This window comes from Dipodomys merriami, unplaced genomic scaffold (assembly GCF_024711535.1).
Source record: "Dipodomys merriami isolate MVZ:Mamm:240054 unplaced genomic scaffold, mDipMer1.0.p SCAF_45, whole genome shotgun sequence".
NCBI lineage: Eukaryota > Metazoa > Chordata > Mammalia > Rodentia > Heteromyidae > Dipodomys > Dipodomys merriami.
In genome coordinates, this window is record NW_027206013.1 from 7,935,738 (window position 1) to 7,963,181 (window position 27,444).

General features: G+C 43.9%; 1 protein-coding gene across 2 annotated transcripts in view; it reads right to left on the bottom strand.

The window, feature by feature from the left end:
- Znrf3 (zinc and ring finger 3) overlaps nucleotides 1-27,444 on the bottom strand; it is a 161,808-nt gene that overhangs the window by 119,376 nt on the left and 14,988 nt on the right. Inside the window, exon 1 of one of the 2 annotated variants that reach the window (XM_069994604.1) lies at nucleotides 12,030-12,080. The exons of the other annotated variant lie outside the window; for it this stretch is intronic. The gene's annotated coding sequence lies outside the window, so the exon portion shown is untranslated. Of the gene's footprint in view, nucleotides 1-12,029; nucleotides 12,081-27,444 lie in introns of those variants that run through there. 2 annotated transcript variants of the gene reach the window in all.

Sequence of the window (27,444 nt, forward strand, 5' to 3'; positions counted from 1 at the left end):
TGCCTTGCATGCCTGAGTCCCTGGGTTGATTCCTCAGCACACATAAGCAAAAAGAAAAAAGCCGGAAGTGGCGCTGTGGCTCAAGTGGTAGAGCGCTAGCCTTGAGCTGAAGAGCTGAGAGACAGCACCCAGAAAGAAAGAAAAAGAAAGCTGAGATCTGAAGATAAGGATTCAAAGTGAGCTTGAGCAGGAAGGACCATGAGACTTATCTCCAATTAACCAACAAGAAGGTAGAAGGGAACTGTGGCTCAACTGGTAGAGCACTAGTCTTTAAGCACAAAAGCTCAGAGACAGTATCCACATCATGATTTTAAGCCCCAGGACTGGCACACACACACTAAAAAAAAGTATCATGTTTTCATTCATATGTGGGAGCTAGAACTAAAAGACATATATACTCATGAATATGTACATGGGTATATACACACACACACACACACACATACCTATATCCATATAGTGAACATAGAACATGAATCAAACTAAGAGTCTAGGAGGAGGAGAGAAGGAAAAAAGAGGGTAATAAGTTTGTAATACATTATAAGTATACATGAAGGCAGCATAAAGAAACTCAATGGAAGCTACTGACCATCAATGGAATGGTTGGAAAAAAATAGATTCTGTTAATAGGTAAGTACTAAGGGGATAGGGTTGGGCTGGCCAGGAGGATGAAGGAGATTGAATACCATCAAAATAGAACAATAAAACAAGTCAAAAAAAAAAAAAAGAACAATAAAACAAGTCAGGGATGTGGGGGGTTGGGGAGAGAATAGGAAATATGAGAGAAGTTGAGATTGACTAGAATACAGTGAAAAATGTGAGAATGTAATGGAATCCCCAGGTATAACTAATATAAACTATTTTTTAAAGAGAAAAGGATAATTGAAACTGTGTTAAAAGGAAATCAAGAAATAAACTAGGTGCTTGGCACTGGTGACTCACACCCATAATCCTAACTACTCAGGAGGCTGAGCTCTGAGGACCGTGGTTCAAAGTCAGCCCAGGTGGGAAAGGCCAGGAGACTTTTATCTCCAATGAACTGCCTAAAATCCAAAAGTAGCACTGTGGCTCAAAGTGGTAGAATGCTAGCCTGAGCAAAAAAGCTAAGAGACAGGGCCCAAAAGTAGCACTGTGGCTCAAATGGTAGAATGCTAGCCTGAGCAAAAAAGCTAAGAGACAGGGCCCAAGCCCTAAGTTCAAGCCCTCAACTGACAAGAAATAAAAAAGAAAGAGAGAGAGAGAGAGAGAGAGAGAGAGAGAGAGAGAGAGAGAGAGAGAGAGAGAGAGAGAGAGAGAGAGAGAGAGAGAGAGAGAGAAGAAAATAAACTAGAGGAAAGAGTTTAAAAAGTAGGCCAAGCCAGGAGCTGGTGGCTCACACCTGTAATCCTAGCTACTCAGGAGGCTGAGATCTGAACATCATGGTTCAAAGCCAGCCTGGGCAAGAAAGTCTGTGAGACTTTTATCTCCAATAAACCACCAGAAAACTGGAAGTGGCACTGTGGCTCAAGTAGTAGAGCACTCGCCTTGAGCTGAAGAGCTGAGGGACAGTGCCCAGGCCCAGAGTTCAAGCCCCACGAATGACCAAAAATAAATAAATAAATAAAAAGTAGGCCAGGTGCCAGTGGCTCATATCTGTCACCCTAGATACTCAAAGGCAGAGAACTGAAGAGCAAGGTTCCAAGCCAGACAACCACAACTAGAGTTGTGGTTCAAACAGTAGAGCACTAGCCTTGAGCAAAAAAGCTCAGGAACAGTGCCCATACTCTTAAGTTTAAGCTCCAGGACCAGCACACACACACAAGAACAACAACAATATAAAAATCTAAAAGTAAAAGGGCAATTAGGATGATAAATATTAACAGCAAATTTAAAATCACATGCATTTCATTGCTTTTATCTTGAATGATTCTAGGTCTAAAAAAACCAACTGTCAATAATTTACCATTAAAATCACACATACAATTTTTTTTTTTTTTTTGTCAGTCGCAGATTTGAACTCTGGGCCTGGGCCCTGTCCCTCAGCTCTTCAGCTCAAGGCAAGTGTTCTACCACTTGAGCCCCAGTGTCACTTCCGGTTTTCTGAGTGGTTTATTGGAGATAAGAATCTCACAGACTTTTCCTGCCCAGGATGGCTTTGAATCGAGATCCTGAGATCTCAGCCTCCTGAGTACCTAGGAGTACAAGCATGAGCCACCAGCGCCCGGCACACATACAATTTATACAAACTCAAATTCATTGATCCATTCAAGTAGCCCCAACTTAACATATTAGTTCTGGAGCAGCACATATCCTGTGAAAACCTCTACTTAAACATTTCACTCCCTTTTCCGTTTCAGAAATTTATGAAGTTTTTCATTCTGAGTAACTGTCTCTGATCCTGGCAAAGCATCCAGAAGTGCTGAGGGTGAATGACAATGTAGTCAGTCCAAAAGGCATGCCCTGGACCTCAATGAGCTTACATTCTAGTTGAGAAGATAACATACCTATAAATTAAACAACACAAAATAATATATAATTAAATGCCAAATAAGTGGTCAGACAAGGTTGTTTCAAGTTCAGAAGCAGCAGGACAATCGGGTGCTGCAATGGTCCAGGAGAACTTCCAGAGGGTGGCAGCCTCAAAGACAGCAGAATACAGACAAAGATGTGAAGACCAAAGCTTGTGCAGAGGAGCTACTGGCCTAGAGAGCAGGTTCTACAGGATACCACATTGCAAAGACAGATTGGAAGCAAAATGCTAAGGGATTTAGAATATTATAGCAAGACAGGGTTTAGACCAGTCCTACAAGCAGTAAAGAGCTGGGAAAGATTTGAGAAGAGCATGACATCTGGCAGCCGAGCACCAGAAGGGGAGAGGGGGCGTGGAGCCCTAAGTAAAATAGACCACTAGGGACTGGGGGCTTTCTGCTTAAAAGAGAAATAACTGCCCCTCGATGAACCAGAGGAAGCGTGTGCTCAGGCTACCAGTTGTGGTTTTATGTGTGGCTTAAAAAAAAAAAACAAAAAAAAAAACAAAGGGGTGAAGATCAAAAGAAACTGTTTGCAAATGAGAGCCCTCCTACTCCTCTGACTTGTCATTTCTATTCCTTTCATCTTCCCTCCTGTTTGAAATTCAGGTGAAAAGGAGAGGCATGTGGCCAGTGGGCTGGGAACCTGCCAGCCTGGCCCAGGGTCTGGCCCAGTGAGCTTGCGAATGAAGGCAAATCTCTCCAAAATTTCCCAGGCCTCAGTTTCTTTCTGTGAGAGCTAAGGAAGGTACAGGACAGAATCTCAAGTCCCTTGAAGGAAGTCCAACTCTGGCTCTAGATTGAACAAAAACCAAAACCTACACCTTAAGGATTCATTCAGGTGCAGGTTACCTGTCTATTCACAACACCATTATCTTCGACTGTAAGAAAACCTCAGTTACAGACCAACCATTGTCCCTACTTTCCAAGGAGAGAGGGGAAAAAGCTCTCATGTCATAAAATCAACAAGAAAGACTTGGTCATAAAAAAAAATGGTTTTGTTTCCCCAGAAATCACAAGGCAAGAGAGCATTTATGCTTATTCAAATATAACTGATCAATAAAAGTTGACTGGGTCAAAGTACCTAAGTGAACGGAGTTCAGTGTTCCTGAAACAGGAACTTTTTTTTTGGTTGGTCATGGGGCTTGAACTCTGGGCCTGGGCACTGTCCCTCAACTCTTCAGCTCAAGGCTAGCGCTCTACCACTTGAGCCACAGCACCATTTCCGGTTTTCTGGTGGTTAATTGGAGATAAGAGTTCACAGACTTTTCTTCCCAGACAGGCTTTGAACCATGACCTCAGATCTCAGCCTCCAGAGTAGGTAGGATTACAGGTGTGAGCACCGGGCCTGAAACAGGATCATTTTTTAAGGGCTGTTTCCCTAACAGCTTCTAACCAGATTTGAGGAACAGAATTAAATCTCACTTTCTACTACTGACTATAATATAGCCATTAATAGTAAAGAGTCTGCCAGGTACAGGTGGCTCATACCTGTAATCCTAGCTACTCAAGAGGCTGAGATCTGAAGATTATGGTTCAAAGCCTGCCTGAGCAGGAAAGTCAACTCTTATATCCAACAAACTACTTTAAAAAGAAAAAATGGATGTGGCACTGTGGCTCAAGTAGTAAAAAAAAAAGCATTAGCCTTGAGCAAAAGGAGCTCAAAGATGGGCCCAAGCCCAGCATGCAAGCCCCAGGCCAAAAAAAAAAGAGTAAAGGGTCTGAACCAAGCACCAATTGCTCACACCTAAAATCCTAAACTACTCAGGAGGCTAAAACCTGAACATTGCTATTTGAAGCCAGCCCACGCAGGAAAGTCTGTTAGACTCTTACCTCCAATAAACCACCAAAAAGCTGGAAGTGGGGCTATAGTTCAATGGCAGATCACTAGTCTTGAACAAAAAAGTGCAGGGACAGTGCTTAGGCCCTGAGTTCAAGACCCATGATAGGCAAAAATAGAGTAAAGGGTCTGGTTTAGTGGCATACACCTGTAATTCCAACATTTTTTTTTTTTCCAGTCATGGGGCCTGAACTCGGCCTGGGCACTGTCCCTGAGCTCTTCAGCTCAAGACTAGCACTCTACCACTTGAGCCACAGCGCCACTTCCAGTTTGTTTGTTTGGGGTTTTTTTTGGTTTATGTGGTGCTGAGGAATCGAACCCAGGGCCTCATGTAGGTAAGACAAGCACTCTACCACTGAGACACCTTCCCTTCCCAGCCCATGTTATTCCAACATTCTTGAGGCAGAGGCACAAAAGTTTTAAGACTAAGCCAGATGCCAATGGCTCACACCTGTAATCCTAGCTACTCAGGAGGCTGAGATCTAAGAATGATGGTTCAAAGCCAGCTCAGGCAGGAAAGTCTGTGAGACTTTTAGCTCCAATAAACCACCAGAAAATCAGAATTGTGCTGTGGCTCAAGTGGTAGAACAGCCTTGAGCTGAAGAGCTGAGGAGGGACAGCGGCCAGGCCCAGAGTTCAAGCCCCACAACCAACTGGGGGAGTGGGGGGGAAGAGTAAAGAATCTAAAGTCGTGTATTTTCACATGTGCATATTAGGTACAAGAACACTAGGTGAGCCAAGTCACTTCTAACCTGTTTATAAAATGGGGGGAAAGCCAGGTGCTGATGTCACATGCTTGTAATCCTAGCCACTTAGGAGGCTGAGATCTGAGGATCATGGTTTAAAGCCAGCCCACACAGGAAAGTCTGTGAGATTCTTATCTCCAATTAACCACCAAAAACTGGAAATGGAGCTGTGTCTCAAAGTGCTAAAATGCTAGCTTTGAGAAAAAAGAGCTCAGGGACAGCATCCAGGACCTAAGTTCAAGCCCCAGAACTGACAAAGAAAAAAAGAAAAAGAAAAAGAAATGGAGACAAAAACAGTTAACAGCACAGGGCTATGGAATAAATGAGATCATTCATGCTGGATCTTAACATAATGCTTCTTGTAAGTCAGCGATAAATGTTAGCCACATGGCATTATTTTAAATCTGTAGACCTAGTCCCTTGTTTAAGAGATAGGAAGTCATGCAGGATGTAAAAAAAAGTCCATATGAAGGCATTTCCCAGAGAAGAGGGTGCAAGCCCTAGTTGACAAGGAACTTGTGTGGCCCCATCTGTGGGGAAAAGCAGGTTGGCATTCCTTTCCAGAATACAACAGCTGCCTCTCCTCCCCACTCGCCCAACCCTCCTCGGCTGCAAATACTCAAGGATTAAGAAGACATTCAAGCCTTGTTCCGTCTCATTTCTGCTCTGGCATTCTTCTCTTTGGCCCTTTAGCTTAAATGCCATTTCTGCTCCAGAGCAGGGCCTATATTAGAAAGTGTCTTGTGCTTTCTCAAGGTGCCCCCAACCCAGTATTTCCATGCAGCCTTACAACACCCTGTGACAGCCCCACTTTTACCACAGAGATGCCAAGGGAAGAGAGGTCAAGACTCCTGACTTTGTGCCCAGTGTTCATCTGGACTATGAGAGGCTTTGACCTGAAACAGAGGTAGGATCGGTGGCAGCTTTCCTACCCCAGAAGAGAGCAAGAACAGGGCTGGCCACCTCAGGACTTCACATTTACTCCAGGATACCACCCCTACTGAGACAGACAGACAGATGAACTGAGGATGACACGAGCCTTCAAGGAGAAGAGCCTTCAAAGGGATTCCTGCCACCAGCATGGGCACACATGGTGGCCGCATTTTCTATCTCTCTTATTCTCAAAGAAACAAGAGGGGGTGGGGGGGGTGGGGGGGAGAGTTGAGAGAGAAAGAGAGCTACAATGCAGCTCAAAGCTGTATAAAACTGTGAGAAACATACAGCTGGTAGGTTGTAATGAAGGCTGGGGGCTTCAGTTCACAGCACACTCCTGAAGAGACGCGCACTCAAGCCCCACTCCAGATTTTATTCTTCACCAGGTTTTACCCTTCACCGCTTCTCCTAACACTTCAAAGGAAGTATTTTTGTACAGCCCAGGGAGGAGTGTAAACTGGCCAGCTGCTTCCAAAGCAGAGAAGTTAACCCTGAAAGGGCCACTGGCCTAACAGGGCAAGGGTAAGAGAACAAGGTCATGGGGAGCCAGGCATGAGTCCTCAAGGTTTTACCAGTCCTATCCTTTAAGACTACACCAAGGGCACAGCTCTTAAAGCACTACAGAAAGGTAGAGCCTCTGTACCTCTACCCATAGCCCGCAAACAACTAGTTATGAATAACCTTATAGGCTGGAGGGTCAAAGAATCCAGCAGTTAGCACTTCAGTGGAAACTCCAGCTAACAACAGCACAGGCCTTGTTCACTGCCCCAGCCTTGCCTAAACTGTGCAAAGAACTAAACAGCTCAAAAGCTATGGGACAAAACCTGCCCCCAAATACCCAACTTAGGATGGCAGGTAGGAGAGCATATGGCTTCAGTAGCATTCCAGCAAGGCCCTTTCTAAATAATGTCCCAGGAAGGGGGTTCTTCCTCCCAAGGTGCTTGCCAAGCCAGTCAAAAGAATTCTTCTCAGCTAAAGGAAGAAGACCCTAGACCCTACTGGGCCTTTCTAAAAGCTTTTACATACTCTTAAAAATCCATTACCCTACAGATTATATCTTGCCAAATTTAGAATGAATGTTCTGTGAGACTCTTATCTCGAATTAACCACCAGAAAGCCAGACGTAGAGGTGTAGTTTAAGTAGTAGAGTGCGAGCCTTGAACAAAAAGAAGCTAAGCAAGGGCTGGGAATGTGGCTTAGTGGCAGAATGCTTGCCTAGCATGCAGGAAGCCCTAGGTTCGATTCCTCAGCACCACATAAACAGAAAAGGCCAGAAATGGTGCTGTGGCTCAAGTGGTAGATTGCTAGCCTTAAGCAAAAGAAGCTTAGGAACAGTGTCCAGGCCCTGAGTTCAAGCCCCAGGAGTGGCACTGGCTCATGCACGCACACACACACACACTCGTGCATACACACACACACTCGTACATACACACACACACACACTCGTGCACGCACACACGCACACACACACACACACACACACACACACACACACACACACACACACACACACACACACACACACTAAGCAAAGCTGGGCTCTGGTGGCTCATGCCTGTAATCCTAGCTACTCAGGAGGCTGAGATCTGAAGAACAGTTTCAAAGCCAGCCAGTCTGTGAGACTCTTATCTCCAACTAACCACCAGAATACTGGAAGTGGTGCTGTGGCTTGAAGTGTTAGAGTGTTAGCCTTGAGTGAAAAAGGTCAAGGACAGTGACTAGACCCCTAAGTTCAAGCCCCACATCCAACAACAAAAAAAGCTAAGCAAGAGAGGCCCTGAGTTCAAGCCTTAGTATTGGCATGAAAGGAGAGGAGAAAGCAAAAGGGAAGAGGAAGGGAGGAGAGGGATTGCGGAGAGGAAGGGAAGAAGAAGAGAGTGAGGGGAAAGAGAAAGTTGGAGAGCTCTTCCAGAAAAGATTAAATGGGCGTGGCTCAGGATTCCCCCACCCCACCCCGCCCACCCCCTCAGCTCACCCGTGACTTGTCTGGAACTTCTGTGTCTAGTGCTGAAAGCACAGCCCCCCGGAATTTGGCAATGAAATTAGCCTGGTCTTCTCTCGAGAGCACACATACCTTGGGGCCTTTTGAAAATCCCCAAACACTCTGCCACAAGGAACATGGACTCTAACTGGAAACCCCATGGCATCCCAGCAGGCTGTGGTGTTCTTTACAGCACTCAGGTGGGGCCTGGCCTCTGCCACCTGGCTGGTGCTTGGAGGCAATCACAGAGCAAGCAGCAGCAGATGAGTGTTCTCTTCATCCCACTGGCAAGGGCAGCCTATAATTTACAGACAGTGCAAAGTATGCTATAAATAGTTGGTGTTTTTAATGCTGTAGTCCCTGCAGAACAGAGGGGGCCTAACAGCTGTGTGGGGCCAGGGCCCTGGGGACTGAACACTACAATATGGAAATCCTGGGTGGTGTAGTCAAATAATCTTCAAAGAAAGGAACTCCCAAGTGTCACCCTCTATCTAGTGACTACAGGAAAGTGTGTGTGGTATGTGCACGCGTACACATGTGTATGTATAGGCATGTGTCAGTGGTCACACACATTCAGACAAAATTGAAGATGATAGCTGCTACCGAAGCTTTGCAGGCTAGTTTTAACCATTCCCCGCCTCCCCTTCCCCCTCCCCCCACGAAAACTGCTGGGGCAGACCATATGAGTGAACTCTGTTACATCACAAGCAGTCCAAGGTATACATGCCACTTTGTCCTTCCCTAGCTGAAGCTAGGCTTCCAGTTCAAGATGACAAAGGACCTCAAAATCATCTCCTATGAAGAACAGAAAGATCTAGGAGTATTCAGCAAAGGGAAAACAATTTTATTGGTCCCACTGATGGTGGGGGGGTGGAGTATCACCGCTTCAAATATCTGAAGGGCTATCATGCTTTAGTGGCTGTGTGTTATGGATTGAGTTACATCTCTCAAACATGTGTATGTTTAAGTCCTAACCAGGCCCAGTACCCTCAGCATGTGACTCTTTGTGGGGAAGAATGGGATCATAAAGAGACAATTAGTTTAAAAGCAGTCCTCATATGTTATATGACTGCTTTCCTTACAGGCAGAAATTTGGGCACAGCTACAGACAGCAGAAACATATACGAATACGTATTATAAGCCATAGCAAGAGAGCTGAGAAGAAATGAATCCTGCCATCATGACTCCAGACTTCTAGCTTCTACTATTGTGAGAAAAAAAACTTTCTTCTAAGATACCTAGTATGTAGTAATTTGCTGTGGCAGGCCCAAGACACTGATACACTAGAAGGCATCAATGAAACCAAGAAGCTGGGTTGGGTGTCAGGAAGAATTTTCTAACAATCAGCTCTGCAAAAAAAGAGAAAGGCCTCTTCAGTACTGGGAGGAGGTGATACATGGAAGAGAAGCTAAGCTGCACCCTTAGTGCAAGAGCAGGCTCAGGGCTTCATGAGAAGCTACTGAGACTGAATTCAAAAGGGACTCAACTGCCAATGAATGATACACATCAGGTAGGCCAACCCCAAAGTTAAGTTTTTATAAAAAGCCTTAAGCCAACACTCCATGAAATATCGCCCAAAGGTAGGTCACTTAAACTCATCTCAAATTTTCCTCTTCACATCTCAGAGGGGAGAATATTTCAGCCAAGCTCATGTCATATACTCTTCCTACCAACAACTAGAATCAGCTCTCATGTACGTTCATTAAGGCAGGCCAAGTTGGAAATATTAGGGAGCATAGCTATTTCAAATGCAAAATGTTAAACCAGCAGAGGGAGACCTGAAGATCAGTCAGTCTTCTTCCAGAAGAGCAATCTCCTTCTGGAGGGTTTACCATGCATTTTATGCAACTAGAAAATGGCTTACTAAATCACATCACAATCAAGATTGCCTCCTGCTTCCTATGCCCCCCTCAACATCCCCAAATGCCACAGGAAAGACTATTTGGGTTGGGGATCCCCACTGGGATTATTCAAAATTCCTTGCACAATACTACTGTACTGTTTGCCTCTCGTGACTCTTCCTATCCCAGTAGAGATTAAATTCCTCACTGAGAGGTACTGTTTCTTGGTTCTTTTATATTACAACTCCCCATCACTCACAGAGAAAACCACCAATCTGCTGAGCTGATATGAAAGACTAGTCCTGAAATATGTCCAGGGCCATGCTGGGTGGTGATTATACCAAGGCCCTTGAGAGTGACACTAACATGGTCTCAGCCTACCTCATTCATTATTTCAGTGGGGCACCAACTGAACAAGCACACCTAAACCAACCTAATACTAGTACTCAGAGAACAACCTCCCCTCCCCCATGGTCCTTTGAGAAAAAGCAGTTCTGTGACTAAGTATATTTGGGAAATGTCAGGTCAAATTAAATAAAAGATTTCTCTTCAGAGGATTTCTTAAAAACAACCAGATAGAGGCTGGGAAAGAGACTCAGTGGTGGAGTGCTGGCCTTGCATGCATGAGGCCCTGGGTTTGATTCCTCAGAACCACGTAAGCAGAAAAAGCCAGAAGTGGCACTGTGGCTCAAGTGGTAGAGCACTAACCTTGAGCTGAAGAGCTGAGGGACAGCGCCCAGGCTGAGTTCAGGCCCCACAACTGACAAAAAAAAAAGAAAGAAAGAAAGAAAGAAAAAAAGAAAGGAAGGAAGGAGAAAGAAAGAAAGAAAGAAAGAAAGAAAGAAAGAAAGAAAGAAAGAAAAAGAAAGAAAGAAAGAAAGAAAGAAAGAAAGAAAGAAAGAAAACAGCCAGATATTCACTACCATACAGAACAAATCTCTAAGAAGGAATATGCTGAATAGCATTTCTCAAAGTTCATTCCACCATGGAACCCTTTCACAATGGAAGATTCTGCAGAACTAGTGCTCTTTACACAACAGCTTCAGAAAAGCTTATCTTAAGAACATTCAGTCCAGAGAAGTCTGCATATGGCTTTAGAAGGTTCAAGTCTATTCTAATACAGATGTGCCTGGAATCCTAAAAATTCACAAATATTCCCAAATCAAAAATAAATCAGCTGGGCATTGGTGGCTCATGCCTGTAATCCTAAATAGTCAGGAGGCTGAGATCTGAGGTTCACGGTTCAAAGACAGTCCAGACAGGAAAGTACATGAGACTCTTATCTCCAATTAACCACCAGAAAACATGAAGTGGTGCTGTGGCTCAAGTGATAGAGTACTAGCCTTGAGCAGAAGAGATGAGGGACAGTGCCCAGATCCAGAGTACAAGTCCTATGACAAATAAATTAATTAAATAAATAAAGCAAGCAAGCAAGCTGGGAGCTGGTGGCTCATCCCTGTAATCCTAGCTACTCAGGAGACAGATCTGAGGGTCACAGTTCAAAGCCAGCCAGGACAGGAAAGTCTATGAGACTCATCTCCAATTAACTACCAGAAAAGTAGAAGTGGTACTGTGGCTCAAAACGATAGAGTGCTAGCAATAAAGTTGAGGGACAGTGCCCAGGCCCTGAGTTCAAGCTCCACAACCAACATACATTCATATATACACACACACACACACACACACACACACACACACACACACACACACACACACACACACACACACACACACACACACACACACACACACACACACACACACACACACACACACACACACACACACACTCAATAAAGAGCCAAAATAGTAAAAGCTAGAAAACTGTATCATTGAGCCTAAAAGGTCTTTGCCTAACCCAGAAAGTGAGGAACAGCACCGCTCAGTCTTATTTGGATACTAACAAAGGTAGAGGAGCCTGTGTCCCTCCTCTGAGTTGACATCTTTCCAGGAACACAGAAGTAATCACTGGGTGCTTTAACAAGAGGGCTCCTCAATCCCCAGCTGTAATTCAGTATGGCTAAAAGATAAGAGATAGAGATCAAGCTAAAAAAGGCTAAGCAGATGGAAGAAAGGTCACAAGGAGCTGATGCTATGAGAAGAGTAAGAGAAGCTAGAAAGATGAAAACCCAAAATTAAACATTCTAAAGAAACTTCTGTCTGGACTAGCCCAATTCATACCTCTTGCCCTAAATAAAATAGCTGACACGTGCTTTGTTTCTGGCTAGACCAAGTGATGTTTCTGGAACTTCACCTTGGTTACATATTTCTACTTTAAACATTCCAAAGTTGCCGAAGGCCTCCCAGGAGCATCTGCTCCCGTTTCTCCAGCGGGAGTAAGTTCCTGTGGAAAGTGTTTGTTTAGTTTGATTACAACTTTGAAGAGGGATAGGAATTCTGGCTGGAAGAATTTGATGGCTGGGCCCTTCTCTTACATAATTTGTAAACAAACAGAGTTTATCCCAGTGTGGCTCATTTGGCTCTCTGGCTAGATTTAGAAAAATATATTCCTCATCATTGGGGAGAAGCCACAGTAAGGCCTGTCAATAACCAGAAAAATGTCCACACCAGCCTATCACCCTATTGCCTAATCCTGGCTCACAGGCCACACTCACAGTCTCCCTGTGGAAGCCTGGGCCAATCAACAGTCTGCTCAAACTGATGGGTAAGAAGGAAGCTAATGAATTGTTCCCCCAGATATATTTTTTTTTCAAAAACTTTAGGAAAAAGAAAAAGGTTTTCGTAAGGCAAATACCATAATAGCTATTTTCTCCCCAAGTGTCATGAATGGTTGAGTGTATGGGTAGAAAACAATTTGTTACTAATAACATGAAAAGCATGTAATTTATTTATCTTTAATAAAATGAAGTTGAGGCTGTCACTAGAACTTTGCCTACTCCTTGACATTCCAGACTATTATTGAGAGAGGAGTGACTGATTGCTGGGGAACAGCCCCCAAACAGCTACTACACAGTGATTACTGCAAACTGCTGCGGAAGAACAAGGGGGCAGTAGGGAGATTGTGTCATCAAAAATCTAGCCATGCATACAGATGCCATCTGTATTCTGGCTGAGAGACCCACTAGCCTCCAGAATAAAAGGCAAATATCTTGCCATAACATTCAAGCTATCTTCTGTATTCACCCTCTGAAACTCATCCCCTACCACCTATCTCCCCAGTTAGGGTGCTACTCCTCATTCTCCCACTGTTCTGAGACTCTGCTACAGATCCTTCTATTCTCTGCAGAAATCTTAACCAAGGCTTCATACCTCCAATTTACAGATATGAGAAGGGGGCTCCCTTCAGATCCACTTCAGTACTACAGATCAGCCTTCCTTCTCCCCTCTCTTCCAGGCGCACATTTCATGCCACATGGCCTCTGGGTCAATATAAACTAGGCGAACCCTCATTGGAGACCAATCCAATTAGCCTGAATTTTAGCATCCCCTCAAAAAAAAAAAAAAAAAGCCGGGCGCTGGTGGCTCACGCCTGTAATCCTAGCTACTCAGGAGGCTGAGATCTGAGGATCGCGGTTCAAAGCCAGCCCAGGCAGGAGAGACCGTGAGACTCCTATCTCCAATAAACCACCAGAAAACCGGAAGTGGCGCTGTAGCTCAAGTGGTAGAGCGCTCGCTTTGAGCTGAAGAGCTGAGGGACAGTGCCCAGGCCCAGAGTTCAAGCCCCACGACCAACCAAAAAAAAAAAAAAAACCTACTTCCTGACAACAAGCCCAAGCACTGCTCTTCCTTAAGAACCTGGCTGAGCCGGGCGCCAGTGGTTCACACCTGTAATCCTAGCTATTAAGGAGGCTGAGATCTGAGGATCTCAGTTCAACGCCAGCCCCGGCAGGAAAGTCCGTGAGACTCTATAAACCACTCAGAAAACCGGAAGTGGTGCTGTGGCTCAAGCAGTAATGCACTCTTGCCTTGAGCTGAAGAGTGCAGGGACAGCACCCAAGCCCAGAGTTCAAGCCCCATGACTGACCAAAAAAAAAAAAAAGAACCTGGCTGAAACCAAGCACCTATGGCTCACTCCTGTAATCCTAGCTACTCCAGAGGTTGAGATATGAGGATCACAGTTCCTAGGCAGGAAAGTCTGAAAGATTCTTATCTCCAATTGACCAGCAAAGCGTCATAAGTGGAACTATGGTTTCTTAAGTGACAGAGCACTAGCCTTAAGTGAAAAAGTACCCAGACCTTGAGTTCAAGCCCCAGTATTGGCACACACAAAAATCATCACCATTGGGCTAGGAAGATGGCTTAGTGGTAGACTGCTTGCCTTGCATGCATGAGGCCCTTAGCACCACATAAACAAAAAAGGCCAGAAAGTGATGCAGTAGCTCAAATGGTAGAGCGCTAGCCTTGATCTGAAGAGCTGAGGAACAGTGCCCAGGCCAGTTCAGGCCCTATTACCAACAACAACAACAACAAAATCATCATCATCATCATCATCATCATCATCATCACCATCATCATCATCTGGGTGCTGGTTACCTCATCCTAGCTACTCAAGAGACTGAGATCGAAGGATCACTATTCAAAGCCAGCATGGGCAGGAAAGTCCCTGTGAGATTCTTGTTTCCAATAAACCACCAGGAAACTTGAAGTACCACAATGGCTCAAAGTGGCAGAGTACTAGCCTTAAGCAAAAAAGCTCTGGGATAGCCAAGCACTGGTGGCTCATGCTTGTAATCCTAGCTACTCAGGAAACTGAGATCTGAGGACTGTGGTTCAAAGCCAGGCAGGAACATCTGTGAGACTCTTATCTCCAAATTAACCACCAGAAAAAAAACAGAAATAGCGCTGTGGCTCAAGTGGTAGAGCACTGTCCTTGAGCTGAAGAGCTCAGGGACAGCCCAGGCCCAGAGTTCAAGCCCTACCACTGACGAAAAAAAAAAAAAAAAAAAAAGCTCTGGATAGTGCCCAGGCCCTGAGTTTGAGCCTCATAATGACCAAAATTTAATTCTTAATTAATAATCTGGCTAGAGGCTCTCTCTGAGCCCCATGAATGTAGCACATAGACCATGCCATAACATCAGGAACACACTTGTCTTTCCCACTGGCCTATAAACCCCACCCACCCCAACATATAGAGGAGGCCAGTATTGATTCTGTGAGCACTATTTAGAAAACAGCAAGCCAGACATCCATCAACTCTCTCCAAGAAAAGAGAATTGGAGAGCTGAAGCTCAGAGGAGCAAAGTGAGACCAGACACATCCACCACACTGAAGTCTACTGCAGACTTCCTCGCTTTCTTTATCTTTTGGTAAGTCATGGGGTTTTAACTCTAGGCCTAGGCGCTGTCCCTGAGCTCTTCAGCTCAAGGCTAGTGCTCTACCACTTGAGCCACAGCGCCACTTCCAGCCTTTTCTGTTAATATGTGGTGCTGAGGAAACGAAACAAGTGCATGTGAGGCAAGCACTCTACCACTGAGCCACCTTCCCAGCCCCACTTCCTCACTTTCGTATACAGAAGTACAACAAGGCAGACCATAATGACATTGGGACAGATTACATTCACAGGAGAAAGAAAAAATTCTATTGCTTCACTTTCTTTTCTGTCTTTTATAGCCAAGGTCTAATAGAAAAACTGAGGTTCCCAGATACAAGTCAGATGTCATCAAACTCATTGCATACATGAGGAAAGTATATAAGCTAAAGGAAGGTATTTTTGTCTCTGTGTTGAACTACATTTTTAGGAATATAAGCATACAAGCCTGATTTACATAATCACTCTATACCTGCGAGGGTAAGTTTTGGTTTGATGATTTTTTTCTGAAAACCATCCTGGTTTAAAAGGAAGAATTGTCCACTGTTGGGCTAGTAAACAAGTTCATCATGACACTGCTAGGAAGGTCCAGACTTAAAAGCTATTATTGACTTTGTTGTGAGGTTAAAATGTGTTTGTGACTTTAATATATGTTTGTGGTATCACTCTCCTGCAATACTGTAAAATTTGTGAAATGTAATCCTTAATCTCAATAAAAAAATTATTTTTTAAAAAAAGCTATTGGCTTCAAGCTAGCTGCTGCCTACTCACAAACAAGTTTCTCAACAGGCAACAACAATGAGATAAGACTGAGAAGGGCTTCTAAGCTTTAGAAAGAGTGCAAAAATCAAAACAGTTTCTTCACACAGTATGCCTAACTGAAGCACAAAGACCCCATATGGTAGGGACCAATGGTCTCCATCAGCTTCTTTGCTCCCCTCCCACACAAAACTATCACCAATTTTAAAGACCTAAATGGAAGCACAGATCCTATCACTTGCATTATTGATGCAGACTTTCCCTTTTCTTTGGCAAAAACAAATTTCATCCAACTGATTGCAAATCCAGCAACCTAGCTAAGGCCAAAGAGGTGAGCCAGAGCTTCTGATCCTACTTTTGCCAGTCAAAGTGGGAACAGGGCCAGACATGCCTTGCAAGGTATATGGCTAATGCTCCATAAATATCATTAAAAAGCCAGGCACCAGAAAGTGGAGCTGTGGCTCAATTGGTAGAATGCTAGCCTTGAGCACAGAGAGGCTCAGGGACAGTGATCAGGCCCTGAGTTCAAGTCCCACAACTGACCCCCAAAAAAACCCAAAAACCAAAAAAATTAAAAACTTTGCCAGGAGCTGGTAGCTCATGCCTATAATCCTAGCTACTGAGAAGGCTGAGATCCAAGGAGCACAGTTCAAAGCCAGCCCTGGCAGGAAAATTCATGAGACTCTTATCTCCAATGAACTACCAGAAAATGGGAAGTGGTACTGTGGCTCAAGTGGTAGAGCTGAAGAGCCTTGAGCTGAAGAGCTCAGGGACAGCGCACAGGCCCAGAGTTCAAGCCCCACAAGGGGAAAGGAAAGAAAGAAAGAGAGAAAGAAAGAGAGAAAGAAAGAAAGAAAGAAAGAAAGAAAGAAAGAAAGAAAGAAAGAAAGAAAGAAAGAAAGAAAGAAGAAAGAAAGAAGAAAGGAAGGAAGGAAGGAAGGAAGGAAGGAAGGAAGGAAGGAAGGAAGAAATTAAGGAAGGAAGAAAGAAAGGAAGGAAGGAAGAAAGGAAGGAAGGAAGAGAGAGAAAGAGAGAAAGAGAAAGAGAAAGAGAGAAAGAGAAAGAAAGAGAGGGGGAGGGAGGGGCTGGGAAGGTGGCTCAGTGGTACAGTGCTTGCCTTGCATGCATGGGGCCCTGGGTTCAATTCCTCAGCACCACATAAGCAGAAAAAGCCAGAAAGTGGCGCTGTGGCTCAAGTGATAGAGCACTAGCCTTGAGCTGAAGAGCGGAGGGAGAGAGGGAGAGAAGGAGGGAGGGAGGGAGAGAAGGAGGGAGGGAGGGAGGGAGGGAGGGAGGAAGAATGGATGGATAGGGGGAGAGAGCAAGAGAGAGAGAGAGAGAGAATGTAAGCAAGCCAGGCACCAGTAGCTCATGAATGTATTCCTAGCTAGTCAGAAGGCTAAGATCTGACTGTGGTTGGAATCCAGTCTCAGCAGAAAAGTCTGTGAGACTCTTATCTCCAATTAATCAGCAAAAAGGGCAGAGGTAGAGCTATGGCTCAAGTGGCAGAGTGCTAACCTTTAGAAAAACAAACTCAGGGACAGCACCCAGGTTCTAAGTTCAAGCTCCAGGACTGGCACAAAAAAAAAGAAGACTGACTTCACATCTGTCTCAACCAATGGCAATGAACTGGGTCCACACTTCCTCTCTGTCATCTAGTCTTCTTCTGAACCAACATTCAACAGTTGTTTTAGCTAAATAGAAATTAGTTATAATATACATAGAAGTATCAGTGAGTACGAGTACTTCACACCTGTAATCCTAGCTACTCAAAAGGCTGAGCTCTGAGGATTAAGGTTCAAAACCAGCCCAAGCAAACAAACCTTTGAGATTTTTATCATCAATTAACCAGGCGCCAGTGGCTCACATCTGTAATCCTAGCTACTCAGGAGGCTGAGATCTGAGGACTGCAATTCAAAGCCAGCCAGGGCAGTAAAGTCCGTGAAACTCTATCTCCACTTAACTACCAGAAAACCAGAAGTGGTGCTGTGGTTCTAGTGGTAGAGTGCTAGCCTTGAGCTGAAGAGATGAAGGATAGTGCCCAAGGCCAGAGTTCAAGCCCCATAACTGACCAAAAAAACAGCAAAAAGCCAGAAATTATGCATGGCCCAAATGGTAAAGCACTAGAGTGAACAAAAAAGTGTGTTTCCCTAAGTTCAAGCCCCCAGTATCAGCACACGCGCACACACACACACACACACACACACACACACACACACACACACACACACACACACACACACACACACACACACACACACACACACACACACACACACACACACACACACAGAGAGAGGCAAAAAGCATAGACAGCTGGGTGCTAGTGGCTCAGGCCTGTAATCCTAGCTACTCAGAAGCTGAAGTCTAGGGATAGTGATTTGAAGCCAGCCCTGACAGAAAAGTCCATGAGACTCTTATCTCCAATACACTACTCAAAAAAGCTAGAAGTGACTTGTGGCTCAAGTGGTAGAGCACTCGCCTTGAGCAAAAGAAACCTTAGGGACAGCACCCAGGCCCAGAGTTCAAGCCACAGGAGGAGGGCAGGGGGAAGAGATAGCAAAGTCAAATATAAGTGGTTGACCCCATGGACCCCTCCAAACAAAGCTAAATCAAAAGTTAATACCATTGTCTTGGTGCAAAAGTAGGGAAAGGGAAAATATCACATTAGCTGCAGATCAACTGTGTGGTTAGAAAACACTTCTCATGGATACAATATAGAAATAACCTCTCATGGATATATCTCATAGATATAAAAATGACCTCAACCCTAATTCACAGAGAAGTTTGAATTTTATTAAATATACAAAGACAATAACAAGTGCTTAATTGTCTTTTTGTTTTAAATTAAAGATGTTATAAATTAACTTACATTAGCTGACACCACTCTAGATGACATACTATAGGCAAAGAAAAAGGTTCTACTGCATGACCATCCTGCTGCTTGCAAAGGAGTTGGAAGTATAGAGAATGAAACTTATGTTTTCAACATGGCAAAGGTCGGAGACAATGGGAAAACCTGCAGAGAAAAAAAACTACAGTGACAGTAAGCAAATCTGAATATGGCACTGAATTGGAAAACCAAAGCAAAGCAAAATCTTATCAATAAATCCCCATGGAAGCAGACTGTGAGAAGGCATGGGCACCATCTGGGCACTGTGGGGAACAAAGCGCTCACCACCTGCTCCCTTGGCAAGATGCTCGTACCTTCTCAAGGAAGGTAAAGTTCTCATGTAAAAGAAACCAGAAAAATTAGGGGGAAATTAAATAAGACAAAAATAATAGTTGAGAAACAGCACAAGGCCACACAAGATAAACTATCAAATGGAGTGTGGCTGTGCTATTTGGCACCTTGGAGTTTTATGTGAAAATGACCAGAAAATCTTTCTCCAGGTGGCAATTAGCATTTTAGCTCACATTCCCCTAGGAGGGGAAATAGAAAATGGGAGTAGGGGGAGGCTGAGGGTGAGGGGAGAGACAGGCACAAAGAGTATGATTCAATGGCCCCACATGGCACAGAGTTAAGCAAGCACTTGGTACACCTCTGATGGAAGAAAGCATGTCAAACTCCTAGCCAGTGCCTCTGTGCTGGGTCCCTGCTGAACATCAGCACATCTTTGCTGTAGCTGCCAAGTTATCTCCTAACTGGCTGACTTAAGTACCTTACCACAGGTTTATGAACTCCTCAAGAGCAGCAAGTCACCAATGATAACCTGTGAGGCACTGAATGAATATTATATGTGTATATATATATATATATTATATATTATGTACATTATATATGGGATACAAATATATATATATATATATATATATATATATATATATATATATAAATTTGAGGAAAACAAATTCAGAGAGATTATTAGATGGCCTGACCAAGGTCACACAGTTGGCACTGTCAGAACCTGATTGGCACCAGAGCTGTGCTCTGAACCCCTGTGCCACACTCTGCACCCCTGTGCCCCTTGCATGGCAAGAGCCTGATCAGCTCCAAACTCTCAGACAATAACATAGTATATTTTAGCCCCAAGAAGATTTTTCATCCATAACAGATAGTTGACTGACATTAGATTTATTTGCCTCTACCTCCAACTACCTTAAGGTGAGGCTATAAACAGTCCTCAATTCTGGCCAGCTTCACCACTCATCTCCCTACTCTGGTGTCCTCAACTTAATTAATTAATTAATTAATTAATAAGGAAAGAAACCTCTTATTGCTCAGAATCCTCCTGTGGATTTAGGGACACAAATAGTGTCAAGTCCCAAGGACAATGTCTAACACAGAGTACCCATTCATTCCACATTGCATCAAACACCTATGTGACCTTCAGGCCACAAAACCTGGATATAGTAGAAGGCAGAGTGGTGATGGAAAAAGCCATGCAATGTCCCAGGCTTCCCTAGTAGGCAAGTAAGGAACAGCAGACCAGAGTTCAATAACTTAGATTGTTCACAAGTAGAATGTTTACCCTGAGTCCAGGCTGAAGAAACCACTATCCTCTGCTCTGTCATTTGTTTTGATTGGTACAAAGTTTCCTTCTTTTTCTTACAAGCTCAACAAATCTACACTGCAGTCTTGTTTTTCCCATCCCTGAGACTAAAGTCTTTGATTCTCTGTAATTTTCAGCCAAGAAGTCCAGCAGAGCCTGAGATGATCAGAAGAAAGTTCTTTCGATCTGAATTTCCTGCCCCAAAGATAACAGCATCCGCTGAAGGTACAGAACAAGTCATAACTCGCAGAGGCCCCCGGACACAACACAAGCAGGCAGAGTAGGACAACACTGCCTAATCACCTATAAACACCCACCTTCACATACTGCCCAGGTCTCTACATTAGACTAAAAGTTTTCAGGACAGACAGAGCAGATTGCCAAGCCAAATAACAAGAAAATAACAGCTTCCAGAATGTCAAGGGACCAACAGAAGTCAAAGGATGAACAGAAGTATCTTAAGCAATCTCAGGCAGGCAGGATAATAGAGATGGGTGGCCTTTACCAAAGAGGCTAAAAGGAGGGTCAGCCTCATGTGTGTGTGAATGCAGCCCAAAAGCCTTCGCCAACGCCGCAAAGGAAACAAAAATAAACTAACAGGATAAAAGGAAGACTGTTGCATGAGGAAAAACTTGTGCTCCAGTTTTTTTTTTATTTTATTTTTTTAAGTGAGAGAGAGAAGAAAAGAAAAAGAAAGCACACACTGAAATGATCTAAAGCTGCCTATAAATATTTGGGAACATCAAAGGCGGTCCTGTTAAATTAAAAATGCTGTCACACAGATAGGAACTAGCCTCTAGCATTGCCAGCTTCAACATGTGAGCCTGTGATCTGAGGAGCAAGGGCTCAGCTCCTCAAGAAATCTGATTCACTAAAGAAAAAAGTGAACAAGCAGTTGAGTTTTAATAAGGGCATTAAATACCTTAGGAATGAGCTAATTAGAGTTTAACTCTTTCAAGATTGTCCGAGCTCTTAATGCTATAAAGTAAGCTCCCTCCAGAATCTAGTAAAATTGGACTCAAAACCTGCAATGTGAAAGAAAAGTATTAAAATAGCACCTTAAGACTTCAAAGCTGATAAATCCTAACAGGTCAGTTCAAATTTAAGAGGCAGAGGCCCTGTGAAGAAGAGGCAGGAGGAGGTTAACCAAGAATGGTTTTCTGAGGTAAGGTTAGATTGCTTGCTTAGAGGCATTTCGTTTTCCAGTCGAGATGAGAATAAACTCCTTCTCTGATCCCATACACATTCTACCCGGTGAACTGCCCTTTCCCCTGGACTCTGAGGAAACATGCAAGGGGTCTGGTGGGAAGCCCTACTGACCCCGCTCTATCCTCACTCACTCGCATGCCATGTGAGAAATTAAGGCTGAGCCTCTCAGACACATCCAAAATCACTAAGAAAGTCACCTGAGTTTTCTTTGTACATATTCTAGATCTGAATCTCAAGTCCCACTCAGGAAAGTTATATCAGGACACCAAAGCCTGTCTTTGGCCTTCAAGGAGGATGCATAGGCCCTTGGAGAAATGACATAACATCCTCACAGAAGGGGTATCTTTCCATCACCCAGTGTCAGGACTGTGAGAGAAGGAGGTAGACAGCTTGGAAATCACCTTCTCCATTCAAGGAGAGGAATGCACAGCCCAGTCTTAGTGGGAGGGGAGTGGGGCAGAGGTATTAAAAAAAAAAAAACCCACATTGCACTCCAATCATTCCCATTTTTAGAGAAAGCTGATGTGTCTACTTTAGGGGGTTAAGATTAATAAAGTACTTGCTTTGGCAAAATCATGCCCTGGATTAAACCAAGCGCTTAAGTCATTTGTGCTTGTCACATAATTAGGCCCCTAGAGTGTGGCCTTGGTGTATCACAGCATTCCACATGCCTGGCTGGATCCAAAGGCACAATCAACCACCCAGCTTCCCTTCAGAGCAGTCCCGTCCACACGCAGGCCATGTGGTTTAAAGACAACTGGCAGGCTGAGGCCTACAAACAGTGAGGAAAAGAGGGAGGGAAGAAGGAAGGGAAAGAGAAAGAAGAGAATCGAAGAAGTGGAAGAACACATACAGGTATCCACAGGAATGAGCAGGAGATGCTGCAGAAAAAGCACCCCTCAGCTCCCAGGACACAGGAGAAAAGAAAATGGAAGTCTGTAGCAATGAAGAGCCAGGACTTCTCACTAGGTGCTCCAGAAGAATTCTGCAAAGCCCACAGACTCCACCTTAAGAGACATAGGATACAGATGCCAGATCTAAGTAGGATGGCTCTAAGCATGTTAAAAAAAAAAAAAAAAAAAAAAAAGACTCCCAGGGTATGATCAGTTCTCAATGAATAACCTTGATAAACTACCACTTTAGGATAAAAACTCTCAACAATCTGGGAACCACAAGATAAATGTTAGGCATATGCAGTGAACGTCACAAAATTATGTATGGTATTTTCTTCATCCTCATCTTGACTAAATACCCATTGCATGTTGTTAGTAATGCTTGTAATCTCAACAAGTCTCAGATTTTTTTTTTTTTTGGGGGGGGCCGGTCGTGGGGCCTGAACTCTGGGCCTGGGCACTGTCCCTCAGCTCTTCAGCTCAAGGCTAGCACTCTACCACTTGAGCCACAGCACCACATCCAGCTTTCTCTGTTTATGTGGTGCTGAGGACTCGAACCCAGGGCCTCATATATGCAAGGCAAGCACTCTACCACTGAGCCACCTTCCCAGCCCCAAGTCTCAGATTTATCTCCATGGCACAGAGAAAGAAACCGAGATCTAGAGCAGTAAAGTTCTCTTTCCCTAGCAAGTGGTGATGCATCCTCCACCACCAAGGGAAATCTAGGAACACTGTGTTTCACAGAGCTCATGCCGAGCTTTAAGGAAGCTGGCGAACACTGGGTGCTACAAAGTGGGAAACTACTGCTCTTGACAGCCATATCAAGCCATGCTGACACAAGAGCCCCCCTCTCCCCAACCATAACCCAGCTTACAATCCCAAAGTTATCTTCAAAGTTGATGATTAAGAATATGTGGGTATTTCCTCCCATAAAATAATGGCATTATTTCTGCCCCACAAAAGGCCACCCCTTAATCTACATGCCATCCAAAGTTTAGGGGCTTCATGCTCCTAGTCAGCTTATCTTCTAGAAAGGTTGGAATGGAGTGTTTTTAAAGCAACAAGAGCAGATGCCAAGAATCTGCATACTAAGTTCCTGGTACTCCAACCCGTGCTTACCTAACTTTACACTCAATCCTAACTTGGCTCCTGGGTATTCTAGAAAGGGAGAAATCAGAAGCAACATACCAAGACTGTTGAAAGGAAAGCATTGAAGGAGGAAGAGCCACTTACAGATGCCACATTGGCCAACAGAGAGAGGGAGGAGCTCCTTGAGAGCACCGAGTTCATGCACTGAACAACTCTAGGGGGTGCTATTCACTGCTTTTCTATTTAAGACCTGGAGTCAGGTATCTTTAGGAAAGGGCAGCTTTTTTTAACTTGCACAAAGAGGCCTTTTGGAAAAGAGGCTACTACATTCTAATGGAGAGTGTCAACTAACTGTTAAGATTAAATTGTACTCAGCCTTCCTCTTCTGAAACAGAGTTTCCATTCAAAGGAGTGGGGGCTTTGTATTTGTATGTGTTAAGGCTGGAATGAAAGCCCTTCATGCCACCAGACTAAGCAGGTAAACCTGCACAGGTTGCGTCTCTTTCTGTAAAGAGGTGCTAGAAAAGCAGATGGTACCGCTCTGTACTATGGCTTCCATCTGGCTTACTAAGCCTAATCAATTCCCATCTTGACATTTCACTGCTGCAGAACTAACCTTGCAGGATCCCACAGGTCCTGCAAAGGGGTAAAGAGCATTGCAGTGGGTGGATGTCAAGCACACATCCTTCCCCCCTGCCAGCTCTCTGTGCCACAGTGTGAAAGCAGAGCAGCTCAAGGTCCCACTTGCAGAACATGTCACTAACACCTATTATTATATATTGATCATTGCTTGCTGATATGTAAGAATACGGAGAGTGAGGAAAGGCCTTCTGGGGAGAAAAATGGAGAAATGAAAACGAGTAAGCCCCCCAACTACCCTTCCTCCTGTTCTATTCCTTTTTCCTCCCCAACCAGCAATCATTAGGTTAAAGTGACCAGAGAGCAAGAGATTCTGGCAGGGTCAGGAGAAGAACTTATAGTATATTAAGAGACAGATTCCCTATTTACCTTAAAGCAGGTAGGTAAGAGAGAAACACGGGGGGGGGGGGGGGGAACACCATCTAATTTTTCCAGGTTTGCAGAACAATTAAAAGAGGCCTGTAAAAGAAAATAACAATGCTATCTAATATGCAGTGAGAGTTCTAGGGTTTTCTATATGTACTTAGGGAGTTGTAGGAACACCTATAGGAAGTATCCAAAATATCCAAAACTCTTCTGCCCCAGTCCCATGGCTGTTTTAGAGCCTTCCCCTTCCAAAACCAAGGTTGACATAGCAACCAAGGAACCAGTCACCATGGTCCCTAACCACATCCGCTGAGGCTTGGCATGCTGAGACATGTGCCAACTCTGTTGTCTGTAGGGCACTCCTGGCCACAGTACACAGCAAGCTATAATCAAGTCAGAAACCACCGCATTCGTATAGAACTCAGTTCAACATAAATATTCATTAAATGTGAAAACCTATGGTGATGCAATGTTGAGACTGCAAATTTAAACACAAGAGTCAGGAAATAACAAAAGTTACCACTGCCACTGGAACTTGAAATCACCCACATGGCCTAGAGATTTAAACCTAATAACACCAAAACTTCAAAGCCACTTATTATCTGTTCATTTGATACCTACACTGAGGATGGCATTTATTGATAGGTACTGTAATGCTTCAGGAGTGGACACACCACGAAAAGGCAGCCATGAAAACCTTATACCACAAGTGAAGTACACACATCATAGATTCTGGAATATTCCTGAAGGTCCCCTTGCCCAAGTAATCTATACTGTCTCTCACAAAAACAGCAAATGAAAGAGGAGGACTAAACATGCCAACACATACAACTAAGTGATAATTTAATAATTCTGAATGTTTATAATGAGCCTCATCGAGTAAAAAAAAAAATCAAATATTCAAGCAAGAATACCATTAGCTCATGTTTGTAATCCTAGCTAACTCAGGAGGCTGAGATCCTAAGATCGTGGCTCAAAGCCAGCCCAGTCCGTAAAGTCCATGAGACTATTATCTCCAATTAATCACACACACAAGAAAAAAAAAAGCGCCAGAAGTGGCGCTGTGGCAAGTGTTATAGCTTCAGCCTTGAGCAAAAAAGCTTAGGGACAATGCCCAGGTCCTAAGCTCAAGCCCCAGGACTGGCACCAAAAAAAAAAAAAAAAAAAAGCAAATAAAATGTTTGCCAGGAACCAGTGGCTCACACTTGTAATCCTAGCTACTCAGGAAAGCTGAGCTCTGAGGATCATGGTTCAAAGCCAGCCCAGGCAGGAAAGTCCATCAAATGCTTATCTCCACTAAACTACTTAGAAAAAGCTGGAAGTGATGCTGTAGCTCAAGTAGTAAAGTGCTAACCTTGAGCCAAAGAAGCTCAGAGACAGAGCCCAGGCACACAGTTCAAGCCCCAGGACTGGCAAAAAAAAAAAAAGTTTACTAAATTAAAATCTCAAAATCTTTCATGAATAGCCTGTTGACACCTTTAGAAACACTACTATAGTCCTTTAAAGTACTTTCAAACTCTTCTTGCCGTGTGCCAATGGCTCACGCCTGTAATCCTAACTACTCAGGAAGATGAGAGCTGAGGATTTCGGTTCAAAGCCAGCCTGGGCACAAAAGTCCATGAAACTCTTGTCTCCAATAAACCACTCAGAAAACCAGAAGTGGTGCTGTGGCTCAAGTGGTAGAATGCTATTGAGCTGAATTGCTGAGGGACAGCACCCAGACCCAGAGTTCAAGCCCCATGACTGTCCAAAAAAGAAAATAAAAAATCTTTCCACCCAGGCCTTTTTTTTTTTTTTTTTTTTTTTTTAAAGTACTGGTCCTGGGCTTGACTCAGTACCTGGTCACTGTCCTTTAGCATTTTTGCTCAAGGCTAGTGCTCTATCACTTAAGCCACAACTTTTGGCTTTTTTGTGGGTTGGGAAATAAAAGTCTCAAGGCTAGCCTAGGCTAGCTTCAAACCTCCTAAGTAGCTAAGATTACAGGCGTGAGCCACCAGTGCCTGCCTTTGCCCAGCTCTTAATACAAGATATCAAGGTCATGCCAGGGCTTTCAAAGGAGGAGAAAAAAAAAGGCACAAACAAGGTATAAATTTAGAGGACTCACAGTTATTTCTGTGGGTCATTCAAGAGCTGCATATAACCTCTGCTGCTTCCCGGAAGTGCCAGTTTTTTAAGTAACACCAAAATAACATACAAATTTAAATAAAACACATCCTTAAAGGTCTACTGTAGACCTCTCTTCTGGACTCCAAACAACATGCCCAGGGCAGTTATACACCAGGATGGAAGGAGACAGAGGGTGTCATCTCCTCTGACCTCCTTTCTCTGGATTTCTGGGACAACACAGGCAAAGTGAATTTTATTTTGTTGGGTTTTTTTGTCTTTTGTTTTGAGACAAGATCTTACTATGTAACCTAGTCTGACATTGAACTTGCCATCCTTCTCTTTCAGCCTCCCAAGTGCTGAGATTACAAGAGCATACCACAATAACTGTCAATAACTCTTCCACCTGGCAAGGTAAAATTATGTTGAGATTCACATCTATTCCCCCTATTTAGATTAGCTTAGAGCATCTCATGTCTGAAAAATGCTTGTGAATGGTTGCTATAATCACAGAAAGTTCTCCCTTAAAGACCTAAGTCTTCCTCTGACCACATTGAAGCATTATGGCCTTTAAGCATTTCTGTTCAGTAAATGTCTGAGAATTTTACATGTAAGGCACTAGAAGGATAGGACTCTGGCTCAGATAATGTTGATAGACTAATGATATACCTGATGGGAAGGACTACAACCTTAGCTATTGGTGAGAGCTGGACAAGGGTAGGTTAAAAAAATAGAAGGCCACCTTGAACTCAAAGCAGACACTCTGAAAACATTAC